Source organism: Schistocerca gregaria, chromosome 10 (genome assembly GCF_023897955.1).
Source record: "Schistocerca gregaria isolate iqSchGreg1 chromosome 10, iqSchGreg1.2, whole genome shotgun sequence".
NCBI classification, from domain to species: Eukaryota; Metazoa; Arthropoda; class Insecta; order Orthoptera; family Acrididae; genus Schistocerca; species Schistocerca gregaria.
This window is the reverse complement of record NC_064929.1, coordinates 223,006,339-223,020,255: the sequence shown is the minus strand read 5'-3', so window position 1 is coordinate 223,020,255 and position 13,917 is coordinate 223,006,339.

Here is a 13,917-nt window from a genome sequence, read left to right as displayed (position 1 = left end):
AAAAAGAGAACAGACAGAAAAAGGTATTTATACTGGCTGTGGTTATACAGAGAGTGCAAATTAATCAATCTTGCTGCATTTCAAGGGGTACATAATATCTTTTTTCACTTTTTATGGAGAATATATAGTGATTACTGGGCACCTAACACACAAAAACTTCAAAGAGAATTGAAGGGTATTTAATCATCAACTTGAGACAACCTGATGCCACAACACTTACAGCAGGTGTGTAGAACAGATTAAAACTGTGCTGGAAAAAATACAAGAAGAAAGTGAAAAGAAAGGTCTGACACCAACTTGAAGGAAACAAAAATTCTAGCTATATCAAAAAGCTGAGGAAGTTGCAGTTCGGAAAAACTGCTGCAACAAGAACGAAGCACATTGTTAAAAGAAAAAAAAAAAGCTTTCTCTACTAACCAAAACAGAAATGGTAGAAATTAATGCTAAATATGTAACGAAACCTCCCATGAACCATGGACCTTGCTGTTGGCGGGGAGGCTTGCATGCCCCAGCGATACAGATAGCCTTAACATAGGTGCAACCACAACGGAGGGGTATCTGTTGAGAGGCCAGAGAAACGTGTGGTTCCTGAGGAGGGGCAGCAGCCTTTTCATTAGTTGCAGGGGCAACAGTCTGGATGATTGACTGACCTGGCCTTGTAACACTAACAAAAACGGCCTTACCTTTGTGGTACTGCGAACAGCTGAAAGCAAGGGGAAACTACAGCCGTAATTTTTCCTGAGGGCATGCAGCTTTACTGTATGATTAAATGATGATGGCGTCCTCTTGGGTAAAATATTCCGGAGGTAAAATAGTCCCCATTCGGATCTCCGAGCGGGGACTACTCAAGACGACGTCATTATCAGGAGAAAGAAAACTGGCGTTCTATGGATCGGAGCGTGGAATGTCAGATCGCTTAATCGGGCAAGTAGGTTAGAAAATTTAAAAAGGTAAATGGATAGGTCAAAGTTAGATATAGTGGGAATTAGTGAAGTTCGGTGGCAGGTGGAACAAGACTTCTGGTCAGGCGAATACAGGGGTATAAATACAAAATAAAATAGGGGTAATACAGGAGTAGGTTTAATAATGAATAAAAAAATAGAAGTGCGGGTAAGCTACTACAAACAGCATAGTGAACGCATTATTGTGTCCAAGATAGATACAAAGCCCACACCTACTGCAGTAGTAGAAGTTTATATGCCAACTAGCTCTGCAGATGACGAAGAAATTGATAAAAATATATGACGAGATAAAAGAAATTATTCAGATAGTGAAGGGAGACGAAAATTTAATAGTCATGGGTGACTGGAATTCGAGAGTAGGAAAAGGGATAAATGGAAAGATAGTAGGTGAATATGGATTAAGGGAAAGAAATGAAAGAGGAAGCCGTCTGGTAGAATTTTGCACAGAGCATAACTAGATCATAGCTAACACTTGGTTCAAGAATCATAAAAGAAGGTTGTATACATGGAAGAATCCTGGAAATACTACAGGGTATCAGACAGATTATATAATGGTAAGACAGATTTAGGATCCAGGTTTTAAATTGTAAGACATTTCCAGGGGCAGATGTGGACTCTGACCACAATCTATTGGTTATGACCTGTAGATTAAAACTGAAGAAACTGCAAAAAGGTGGGAATTTAAGGAGATGGGACCTGGATAAATTGAAAGAACCAGAGGTTGTACAGACTTTCAGGGAGAGCATAAGGGAACAATTGACAGGAATGGAGGAAAGAAATACAGTAGAAGAAGAATGGGTAGCTTTGAGGGATGAAATAGTGACGGCATCAGAGGATCAAGTAGGTAAAAAGACGAGGGCTAGTAGAAATCCTTGGGTAACAGTAGAGATAATGAATTTAATTGATGAAAGGAGAAAATACAAAAATGCAGTAAGTGAAGCAGGCAAAATGGAATACAAATGTCTCAAAAATGAGATCGACAGGAAGTGCAGAACTGCTAAGCAGGGATGGCTAGAGGACAAATGTAAGGATGTAAAGGCTTATCTCATGAGGGGTAAGATAGATACTGCCTACAGGAAAATTAGAAAGACCTTTGGAGAAAACAGAACCACTTGTATGAATATCAAGAGCTCAGATGGAAACCCAGTTCTAAGCAAAGAAAGAAAAGCAGAAAGATGGAAGGAGTATATAGAGGGTCTATACAGGGGCAATGTTCTTGAGGGCAATGTTATAGAAATGGAAGAGGATGTAGATGAAGATGAAATGGGAGATACAATACTGCATGAACAGTTTGGCAGAGCACTGAAAGACCTGAGTCAAAACAAGGGCCCCGGAGTAGACAACATTCCATTGGAACTACTGACGGCCTTGGGAGAACCAGTCCTGACAAAACTCTACCATCTGGTGAGCAAGATGTATGAGACAGGCGAAATACCCTCAGACTTCAAGAAGAATATAGTAATTCCAATCCCAAAGAAAGCAGGTGTTGACAGATGTGAAAATTACCGAACTATCAGTTTAATAAGTCACAGCTGCAAAATACTAACACGAATTCTTTACAGACGAATGGAAAAACTAGTAGAAGCCGACCTACGGGGAGATCCGTTTGGATTCCGTAGAAATGTTGGAACACATGAGGCAACACTGACCCTACGACTTATCTTAGAAGAAAGATTAAGGAAAGGCAAACCTACGTTTCTAGCATTTGTAGACTTAGAGAAAGCTTTTGACAATGTTGACTGGAATACTCTCTTTCAAATTCTAAATGTGGCAGGGGTAAAATACAGGGAGCGAAAGGCTATTTTCAATTTGTACAGAAACCAGATGGCAGTTATAAGAGTCGAGGGGCACAAAAGGGAAGCAGTGGTTGGGAAGGGAGTGAGACAGGATTGTAGCCTCTCCCCGTAATCTGTATATTGAGCAAGCAGTAAAGGAAACAAAAAAAAGATGTTCGGAGTAGGTATTAAAATCCACAGAGAAGAAATAAAAAAATTTGAGGTTCGCCGATGGCATCGTAATTCTGTCAGAGTCAGCAAAGGACTTGGAAGAGCAGTTGAACGGAATGGACAGTGTCTTGAAAGGCGGATATAAGATGTACATAAACAAAAGCAAAACGAGGATAACGGAATGTAGTTAAATTAAGTCGGGACATGCTGAGGGAATCAGATTAGGAAATGAGACACTTAAAGTAGTAATGAAGTTTTGCTATTTGGGGGGCAAAATAACTGATGATTCTCAAAGTATAGAGGATATCAAATGTAGACTGGCAATGGCAAGGAAATCGTTTGTGAAGAAGAGAAGTTTGTTAACATCGAGTATAGATTTAAGTGTCAGGAAGTCATTTCTGAAAGTATTTGGATGGAGTGTAGCCATGTATGGAAGTGAATCATGGACGATAAATAGTTTGGACAAGAAGAGAATAGAAGCTTTCGAAATGTGGTACTACAGAAGAATGCTGAAGATTTGATGGGTAGATCACATAACTAATGAAGAAGTATTGAATAGGATTGGGGAGAAGAGAAGTTTGTGGCACAACTTGACCAGAAGAAGGGATCGGTTGGTAGGACATGTTCTGAGGCATCAAGGGATCACCAATTTAGTACTGGAGGGCAGCGTGGAGGGTAAAAATCGTAGAGGGAGACTGAGAGATGAATACACTAAGCAGATGCAGAAGGATGTAGGCTGCAGTAGGTACTGCGAGATGATGAAGCTTGTGCAGGATAGAGTAGCATGCAGAGCTGCATCAAACCAGTCTCAGGACTGAAGACCACAACAACAACATGTGATGAAAGCAGAAGTCTTACTATAGAGTTAAAATTCTCAAAACAACGAGTCAAGGGCAAAGAGGAAAATCATGGAGAAGCTGGGTGGATGGCATGAGAAACCTGACGTGTCATCCTCCAATGACGCGGCATTTGGGGACGAATGGAAGGATATCGTTAGCTGTGTCACAGGGAATCAGAAATGACTTTAAGCATCAGAATAATCTGTGATAAGTACGCTTTTGAATTCACATTTGGAAACAGATTTATTCAGACATCAACTCCACTGTGAAGTGATAATTACAAAAATGGAAACTAATTATGAATACTTCATTCTTGAAGACATAAGATTACAATTTTATCAGAAATTAAAAGTGGTGAGAAATATTACGAGTGTGAATAAATGCAGTATCGCATATGTCTTACAAGAAGCTACAGTCTTGTTACATTTCTAGTAAATGTTAAGATTTTTTCAATACTTTGTTGAAAATGTTGAATGATAATGTTGTCTTTTTAACACGCAAAGGCTGGAAGAATATTTTCTTAGAGATGCGAATTAGATGTACAGTGCAATTTTATGTAACATTTTCTATGGATTTACATTTACAAACCTCACTTCTTACCAATTACTTTTCTTTCTTAACTCTTCATGTGCTTTACTGTATTTCAATAGTTTGATGACCACTTATAACTTTGTTGATGAACACACTCAAACTTAACAAGTCTGTTGCAAATTTTGCTTCCATTCGTACATATATTGCCCAACGTCTTAGTTATATGACAAATGGTAGTTTATTTTTATGTAAAATTTTATCTCAATAATAGAAAGTTGAGGTTAAGAATTCGTCTTTTTCCTCTTTTATGGCTTAACAGTTGGTGAAACTAGGCTCTAAAATGCTCTCAGATTGTGGGGGAGAGAACTTTTAGAAAACACACACACACACACACACACACACACACACACCTACTGATGGCCACTTTTGAAAGTCATCTCAGACATTATTTTTTCATAAATTTTGGGAGATTTACCTTCAGGAGGCAACATGACACTATCCTAGCTTTTGGAACTATTAGTCCCTTCATCATGGAGGAGTGAGGGAAGGAACAGCTCACTCTTGACTCCAGCACAAGAGCGACTGATAGGTAGTGAGGATGTAGTTGACAGAGAGGAAGGGGAGGCACTGGAGAAAGTTCAAACAAACTGTGTCCAAAGATGATAGAAGGGCACAATAAGAACTAAGGATAGATTACTGCAAGTAAGATCTGAGAAAAATAAAGAGAAAGAGGCAAGGTAGAATACAGTGACAGTAAAATAAAACACTGACAGTTACAATGTCTTCATTTACACGGTGTCTGTATCTTCACAATACAATATACCTCAGACACGTACGTAGACAGACACTGTCACTGACGATTACGGCAGTGGTAAACATTACAAAATAGATTCACATTCTGCAACTGTACACTAATGTCAGCTATTTGTCTCAACAGGCAAAATTGACGATCTAACATTTGTCTCGCTATGCAGGAATCGTGAATTCTGTGAGCGTAAGGGTCGTGACTATGTAACGTACGGAAATTTGGACAGATCCCTGATGTCTGCTCAGGTAACCGAAGTGGTCAACGAGACTGCTCACAGCTCACGATAAGCAGGAAATGCAGATTCGAGTCTCAGTCGGGCACAAATTCTCGTGTGTCGCAAATAGTCAATGTCGACGTATCACGAAAAAATACAATTCATAAAGAATATAAATGATACACAATAAATCTTAAAAGACTTAAGAGTTCAGATCTAGTGATGATTATGGGGATCCAAATGCCCCACAAGGTACAGAAGCAGCAGCGGGTACTCCACTCCTGGGAGAGTGCTGACTGACGGCTGTACACTGGCGTGCAAGCCTGCCATGTCCAATCATGCACTTTAGTGGTAGTCACACCAACATAAAACAGTACGATGTCAACACGAGTTAGTCATTAACAACATGCACAGTTTTGCCAGTTGTTCTGCCTTTGATATTACAGGATTTATCACTGGTGGAACAGAGTGGGTGGCTGTTGTAGATGATGATGATGACGACGACGATATTATTATATTAGGTGAAAGGCTCTCAACATCAAGCTCGTTAGCACCCTGACGAAAACTCAGCGTGCCAATTTCACGGGTGGGGAAGAAGGTTGACCCCACATGTCAAGCAGTTTATAATGCACTGAAGTCTGCCTCCCTTTCCCACCAATTTTGCGTCGGGGCCCAAGAGTCGACATAATTTCACCACTCTCGTATCATCAGAACCAGTACAGGCAAGGACGGTGGACATATCTCCGTCGAGACTGAGGGCTGCCCCGACATCGGTACAAAGGACACACTTTGCCAAAATATGCTGAACTGGAAGTGGCACGCCACGGACCTCACATAGTGGTGGATCCTCCCACGTGTTAAAGGTCTACGTCAGATGCACAGCCCGGTAAGTAGAACCTCCTTCCGGCAGTGAGGCTTACGCGAAGTGCGCCAAGCACCTGCGACCAATTTGAGCGACCGCAGTTCGTTTTCTGTCACCTTCAACTGTTCGGTCTCCCACTGGTGCGCGATACGCGTCAGAAAATGAGATGACCTCCTCGCCACCGTGTCGGAGCCACAGTAAGGAGTCGTGCGTGAGCTGAATCGACTGGCCTACATTCGGTAAAGCGCTTGCAGAGCACTGAGTGAGTCGGAATATACGAGAAACCACGTATTCGGAGGTGTCTGCAAGTCGTCTCCGGTGCCGTATAACTCTGCATCGTAATTTGTAAATTGTTCCGGAAGGTGCACTTTGAAAACCTTGTCGTGGAAAACAGCGGAACAACTGAGGACATTCTCTTGCTGGGATTCATCTCTATAAACAATGATACAACTACGGTACATACTACATATGGAAGAAAACAAAGTAGTAAAAATGTACTCCAGATTACAAGTTCTCTCTACCGCATCGAGCTTAAAATCACTTCGAGTCCCTGAAGACACTCGGACGGCAACGTATCCCGACTCCGATTGCGTATCCGGAGGTCCGATAGACCCAGATCCTCGAGACAGTCAGTACCACGCACCCAGAATGGCTCAGTCGTGGGACCGATTCCTGAACAGCTGTTTAAAGGTTTAAAGTTGGGTCGGACCACAGCACTAAATGCCAATCAATGATGTGACATTGAGAATTTTAGTGGCTGTCGAGCCAAGAGGATATGTCGCCAAAACCAGAGTGGTGGATCACCGGCATCTGCAGACACACTCTTAACTGGGCTGGTCCGAAGGGCTCCAGTCGATACCCTACTGCCCTCACGCTGGACGGCATCTGACATTTCGAGGTAGGAAATACGGGCCGATCCCAGGCCACACTGCCACAATTTAAACGTGATCGAGTACCCTATAAAGCTACAGGCCGTGAAACCCGTCAGCTCCCCAAGCTTTTCCGCAAAGGCATTTCAAAATATTCAATGACTGGAAGCCCTCTTTTTGTAGGTCTTTCAGGAGTGGGATCCAAGTTAATTTTGAATCAAATAAAAAACCCAAAACATGTACAATTTCCTGGAAATGTAAAATATCATCCACTTTTGTGAACACTGGTCAGTTAAAATTTCGACAAGCACGGTTAAGACTGACACGTGTAGTCTCCTCTGGTGAGAGCCAAAAATCAGGTCTCTGCCCAAGTTTCCAACCTACTGATGGTCAGCTGTAGCTCTCTCATTGCCACTGTCAGACAGCAGGAACAGAAGAAGATTGCGAAGTCATCCACAAACAAAGAGTACTTGACAGGACTCCTGACTACAGAGAAAATGCCATTGACAGCAATGGCAAACAATGTGACACCGGGTACACTGCCTTCGGGACCCCATTCTCTCGAACATAGGGGTCGGACGAGGCATTGCCATCTCGATATCAAAAGTGCGGGTCCTCGAGAAAGCATTGGGTAAGAAATGGTAGACATCCACATTTGTGAAGTCGGTTAAGGACGTCATGCCTTCAAGTACTGTCGTACGCTTTTTTGACGTCAAAAAACACACAAACCGAATCATTTTGGAATAAGGAGGGCTCCTGTATCGTCATCTCCGGTATTAGGTTGTCGAGGGTGGAACGGTAACACCTGAAACTGCACTGGGAGCGGCTCAGGTGACCTCGGAATCCGAAAGAGGCGGCAGTTGACTACGCATTCGTACAACTGGTAAGGGCTACACTCTGGTGACTGTTAGGGGTGCTACGGTCCTTGCTCGGTTACCATAAGGGAATTAATGTTGCTGCCTCCTTCCAATTCCTGATGTACTGACCGTCGAGCCAGATGTGGACAAAACCAGAGGGGAGCTGTCCTTTCGCTTCGGAGCGCAGATGACAAACATGGCACAATGATCTCGTCAGGTATCTGAGCATTCAGTTCCCGCACGGAGAACGGAAGGTTGTAGACTTCCTCATTATGCGAGAAGAAATGGTACTTCTGCACGTCTGTATTTCTACGGCACTCCTGAAATGTGTTCAGCTAAAACTGAGCCACGTCTTTAGGGACACCCACCGAGACTCCATTTCTCGACAAGGCCAAAAGGGAACGTGTACTACCCCTGCCCAAAATCTGCCTTACGGATTCCCGAACTTCCGCAATGGAAGTGGACCGGTTAATGGAAGACACAAATTTCTTCTGTTCTTTTGTCACTCGCCTTGCAGCTGCTCTCAGATCTGAAAGCACAAAGGTTTACTATAGTTTGACAGTCTTTGAAATTCCACAGAGCTGTTCGTCCAGTTGCTATCGATAAGTGACAGTCTGCATTTCACCGAGGTGGTTGCTTCACTGGGGGATGGACTCTGCAGCTGCCCATTGGATCTCACAAGTGATATGGACCACCACCTCCTGTACACAATCCTTTTGTTCAAAATACAGTTGACTGTACTGCAACCGATTTGCCATTCAAATCGTCCATCTTCGTGTTCTCCTGTAGGTCACTGTCCGAGTCAGCAGACAGATCGACACTTGGGAGTGGTCACTAGAATGTGAATCTTTTGCCAGTTCCCACTGACATCTGCAACATCTGGGGAGAAATAACAAAGGTAATGGCTGAAAGACACTCTGTAGCTACGAAAAAATGTGTCGTCTGACCCGAGTTCAAAAGGCAAATATATTCAGAACGGACAAGTCGCTCGATAATTCGACTCTGGAGCAGGTCGAGTGCAACGAATCCCTCCACAACGAGGAACGGCCGTGGGAGTGATCACAAGAGTTCCATCACTGTGTCTGCATCCAAAGGATCAGTAGGTGGAAGATATAAAGAACACAGTGTGACGTCAAACGGCGCTAGAACTTTTACGGCAACTGCTCGTACGGCCTCGGTAAGAGGAACACGAGAGAAGCGGCATCTGTTACCAATGGAAACGGCCCCTCCACCTTCAGCCCTGTGTCCAGTAATATTGTCCTTCCTGTAGGGGTGATAACCCCTTAATACAGGAGTGTCAGCAGGTGCAGATGCAGAACAGTTTCTCCTGGACCAGGAGCTGTAATTTTTCCGAATGTGTTCGGTATCCATTTAAATTCCACAGCAACACAGAAGTCTTTCTGGCAGCTGTCAATTAGCAGTGCTCAGCCTCGTCTTTCTCCCTCGGAGGTCAGGGGCAATATTAGCCAGCACCCGGCTCTCTGGTTCCTGCAACTGGAAATCCATATTCTCGAGAGTGAAGTCCCCACGTGAGAGGGAGAAAGCTCACCGATCTGAAGGTTTAAGTGCCACTTTCTTAAACTTTGAACCACTTTCTGAAAGACTTTTTCCTTACTTGTGGGAGAAGTCGGTTGCTCGGGTGGAGGGGACGGTTCAGTAGGCTTAAGACGGTGAGCAGTGATACGACGGCTTTTGAACGATTTCTGGTTCAAGTGTAGTGTTTTCCCTCACAGGTACACAGACGAGTGTATGTGCTCGTACTAGAATCTGTGGGCCGAGGCATCACACTTGGTGAGTGGCTGTTGCAAAAGAAGTAGCAAAAACTGGTTGGTCGGTTTGGAGAGAAAGGGACTAAACTACAGGGTCATCAGTCCCTTTCCTCTTTCAAGCAGGTCTCGTATTAAAACTGTTCCCTAAAATGATCTACAAAAACTTTGCCAGAACAGGCCAAGAAGACCGACAGTACCGACCGGCCTCCGTGTCGTCCTCAGCCCACACGCATTACTGGATGTGGGTACGGGAGGCACACCGCTCTCCCAGTCGTACATCAGGTTACAGGAGAGCCACTACTTCTCAACTGAGTAGCTCCTCAGTTTGCCTCACGAGGCCCGAGTCCACCCCATCGGACGACAGACCGGACCGTCACCCGTCGAAGTGCTAGCCCGGACCGACAGTACTTAACTTCGGCGATCCGACTGCGACGGCATTACCACTGTCGCAAGACCGTTGGCTCCCGAAACGATCTGGGAAAGTAAAAATGGCGCAAAAATATCTGACATCATCACCGAATGAGAAAACAAAAGAAGTGAGCCAAAAGGGGAGGCCAGGAGGTTTTCAGGTTTTTTCGCAGGTAACGGGATCGTCAGGAACATCTGCAAACATCGAGATGCCCGAGAGCTGGCGCTAGCCCTCTACCCTACACTCTTCACGCTCGAGCACTACAAATGGAAGATCGATCCAGTCAAAGTAGCTTACAGCTTCAGGTCGGGTGCCTGGCAACTGGGTGACGAAGAAAACATTCACACAATTTATCATCCGTTTCTGTGTTTGACATCCACACAGGCACCTCGTATGTAAGAAATGGATCCACCTGCTTAGAAAGGCGGAAGCATTTCAACTCCTTGACAAACCCATTTCACTGTAACAAGTAACAGTTATACATTCCGTAGATCAAATGAACGATTCTCTTATCAAAATTACGTGGAGCAAGTCAGTTTCCACGATATCTATACAGAATCAGTGTTAACATTAATGAACAGAAATCTTTTTAGTCGTGCTTGTACAACTGCATTTAAAAACAATTCGTTTCTCTCCCGGTTGCCAGTTTTCAAGTACAAAATTGTCAATGGAATAGAAGGCATTGTCCAGGAGAAATGATTTTTCAATTAGGTTTCAAATTTGTTTTTCTAGATGTCAGACATTTTATGTTACTGACCAAATAATCAACAATTGTTGTTGCTGCATACTGAACTGCTCTGGGAGTCACTGACAGATGCTGCATAAGAAAGGTCTTTTTTCCCTCTAGTGTTAAAAAAAGGTCAGTAGGCTTAGATGGAGTACCAATGTGTGTACTGAAACAATGCAGAGAGATTATACAAGGCCCCTTAACAAATATAATAATTAAATCCTTCACATCAGGGACGTTTCCAGAGCAGTTAAAAAGGCAAGAGTTGTACCTTTGCTTAAAAAAGGTAATACAAAAGACATAGAAAATTACCCATCCATTTCCTGCTGTCACAATTCTCAAAAATAATAGAAGCAATTATGAAAGACAGATTAATGACTTCTCTGAATAAATACAATCTTTTAAGCAAATCACAGCTTGGTTTCTTGAAGTGATAAAAATACAGAGTCAGCCATAGTAGAAATCACAAAAATTGTACTTGATGCTCTCGATAAAGATGAGTGTGTCACAGGCATATTTTTGGATCATTCCGAGGCCTTCGACATAGTCGACCACAAGATTCTATTAAAAGAATTGGAAGCATTTGGAATAAGAGGGGTAGCTAATGACTGGTTTCGATCATACCTAGCAGATAGGGTACAAAGAGTGGATATAGCACATACTTCAAATAGACCCAAACATTTAGTAAAACACTGACCAGGACGAAAATACATTAATGTAGGGGTTCTGCAAGGTAGCATATTAGGACCAATACTGTTCCTGATATACATCAACGACTTTCCCAGTAGTGTCACTTGTGGTGAAAAAATTCTATTTGCTGATGACAGCAATATTATAGTCATTGATAAAACGAGAGAACTCCTTGCAGAGAAAGCAAATGAAACTCTCGAGGACGTTTACTATTGGTCAATAAGCAATATAGTGACACTGAACATAAAGAAAACTAATGCCATGAATTTTAGTCTGAAGAGGGGAAAATGACAGTGTTAAATTAAATGTAGATGGCACCTTTATAGACTGTGTAACAAATGTAACATTTCTAGGAATGAATAGTGATTCTCAGTTGAAGTGGTGTGAACACACAAAGGTACTTGCAAACAGAATATCATCAGCATGCTATGCCTTTAGAGTCCTATCATCAGTGTGTAATATACTATTCATATGTACACTCAATTCTCAGCTATGGCATTCTGTTTTGGGGAATAAATGTACAAAACTTGAACACAATTTTCAAACTCCAGAAAAGAGCCATAAGAATAATAACCAAAAATAGTAGTTGAGCTCATAGTAAAAATCTGTTCAAAACACTGGGGATTTTAACTGCTCCGTGTGAATACATTTACCAGTCAGTTGTACACATCAAAAATAAGATTGGTGATTATTGCACAAACAGCTCTGTCCATGACCATGGAACAAGAGCTTGACTCAACTTACATTTACCACGAAAAAATTAACTTAAAATTCAAAATAGCATTTTCTGCCAAAGAATAAAAATGTGCAATAAATTACCAAAAGAGATTAAAGAAATTGCAAAAATACCCTTATTTAGAATGGTGTTGTTGTTGCGGTCTTCACTCCTGAGACTGGTTTGATGCAGCTCTCCATGCTACTCTAGCCCGTGTGAGCTGCTTCATCTCCCAGTACCTACTGCAACCTACATCCTTCTGAATCTGCTTGGTGTATTCATCTCTTGGTCTCCCTATACGATTTTTACCCTCCACACTGCCCTCCAATACCAAATTGGTGATCCCTTGATGCCTCAGAACATGTCCTACCAACTGATCCCTTCTTCTGGTCAAGTTGTGCCACAAACTTCTCTTCTCCCCAATCCTATTCAATACTTCCTCATTAGTTATGTGATCTACCCATCTAATCTTCAGCATTCTTCTGTAGCACCACATTTCGAAAGCTTCTATTCTCTTCTTGTCCAAACTATTTATCGTCCATGTTTCACTTCCATACATGGCTACACTCCATACAAATACTTTCAGAAATGACTTCCTGACACTTAAAATTATACTCGATGTTAACAAATTTCTCTTCTTCAGAAACGACCATCATCAGTTATTTTGCTGCTCCCCAAATAGCAAAACTCCTTTACTACTTTAAGTGTCTCATTTCCTAATCTAATTCCCTCAGCATCACCTGACTTAATTCGACTACATTCCATTATCTTCGTTTTGCTTTTGTTGATGTTCATCTTATACCCTCCTTTCAAGGCACTGTCCATTCCGTTCAACTGCTCTTCCAAGTTCTTTGCCGTCTCTGACAGAATTACACTGTCATCAGCGAACCTCAAAGTTTTTATTTCTTCTCCCTGGATTTTAATACCTACTCCAAATTTTTCTTTTGTTTTCTTTACTGCTTGCTCAATATACAGATTGAATAACATCGAGGAGAGGCTACTACCCTGTCTCGCTCCCTTCCCAACCACTGCTTCCCTTTTGTGCCCCTCGACTCTTATAACTGCCATCTGGTTTCTGTACAAATTGAAAATAACCTTTCGCTCCCTGTATTTTACCCCTGCCACATTTAGAATTTGAAATAGAGTATTCCAGTCAACATTGTCAAAAGCTTTCTCTAAGTCTACAAATGCTAGTAACGTAGGTTTGCCTTTCCTTAATCTTCCTTCTAAGATAAGACTTAAGGTCAGTATTGCCTCACGTGTTCCAACATTTCTACGGAATCCAAACTGATCTTCCTCGACGTCAGCTTCTACTAGTTTTTCCATTCGTCTGTAAAGAATTCATGCTAGTATTTTGCAGCTGTCACTTATTAAACTGATAGTTCAGTAATTTTCACATCTGTCAACACCTGCTTTCTTTGGGATTGGAATTATTATATTCTTCTTGAAGTCTGAGGGTATTTCGCCTGTTTCAATCATCTTGCTCAACAGATGGTAGAGTTTTGTCAGGACTGGCTCTCCCAAGACGGTCAGTAGTTCCAATGGAATGTTGTCTACTCCAGGGGCCTTGTTTCGACCCAGGTCTTTCAGTGCTCTGTCAAACTCTTCACAGAGTATCTTATCTCCAATTTCATCTTCATCTACATTGTCTTCCATTTCCATAATTTTGTTCTGAAGTACATCGCCCTTGTATAGACCCTCTATATACTCCTTCTACCT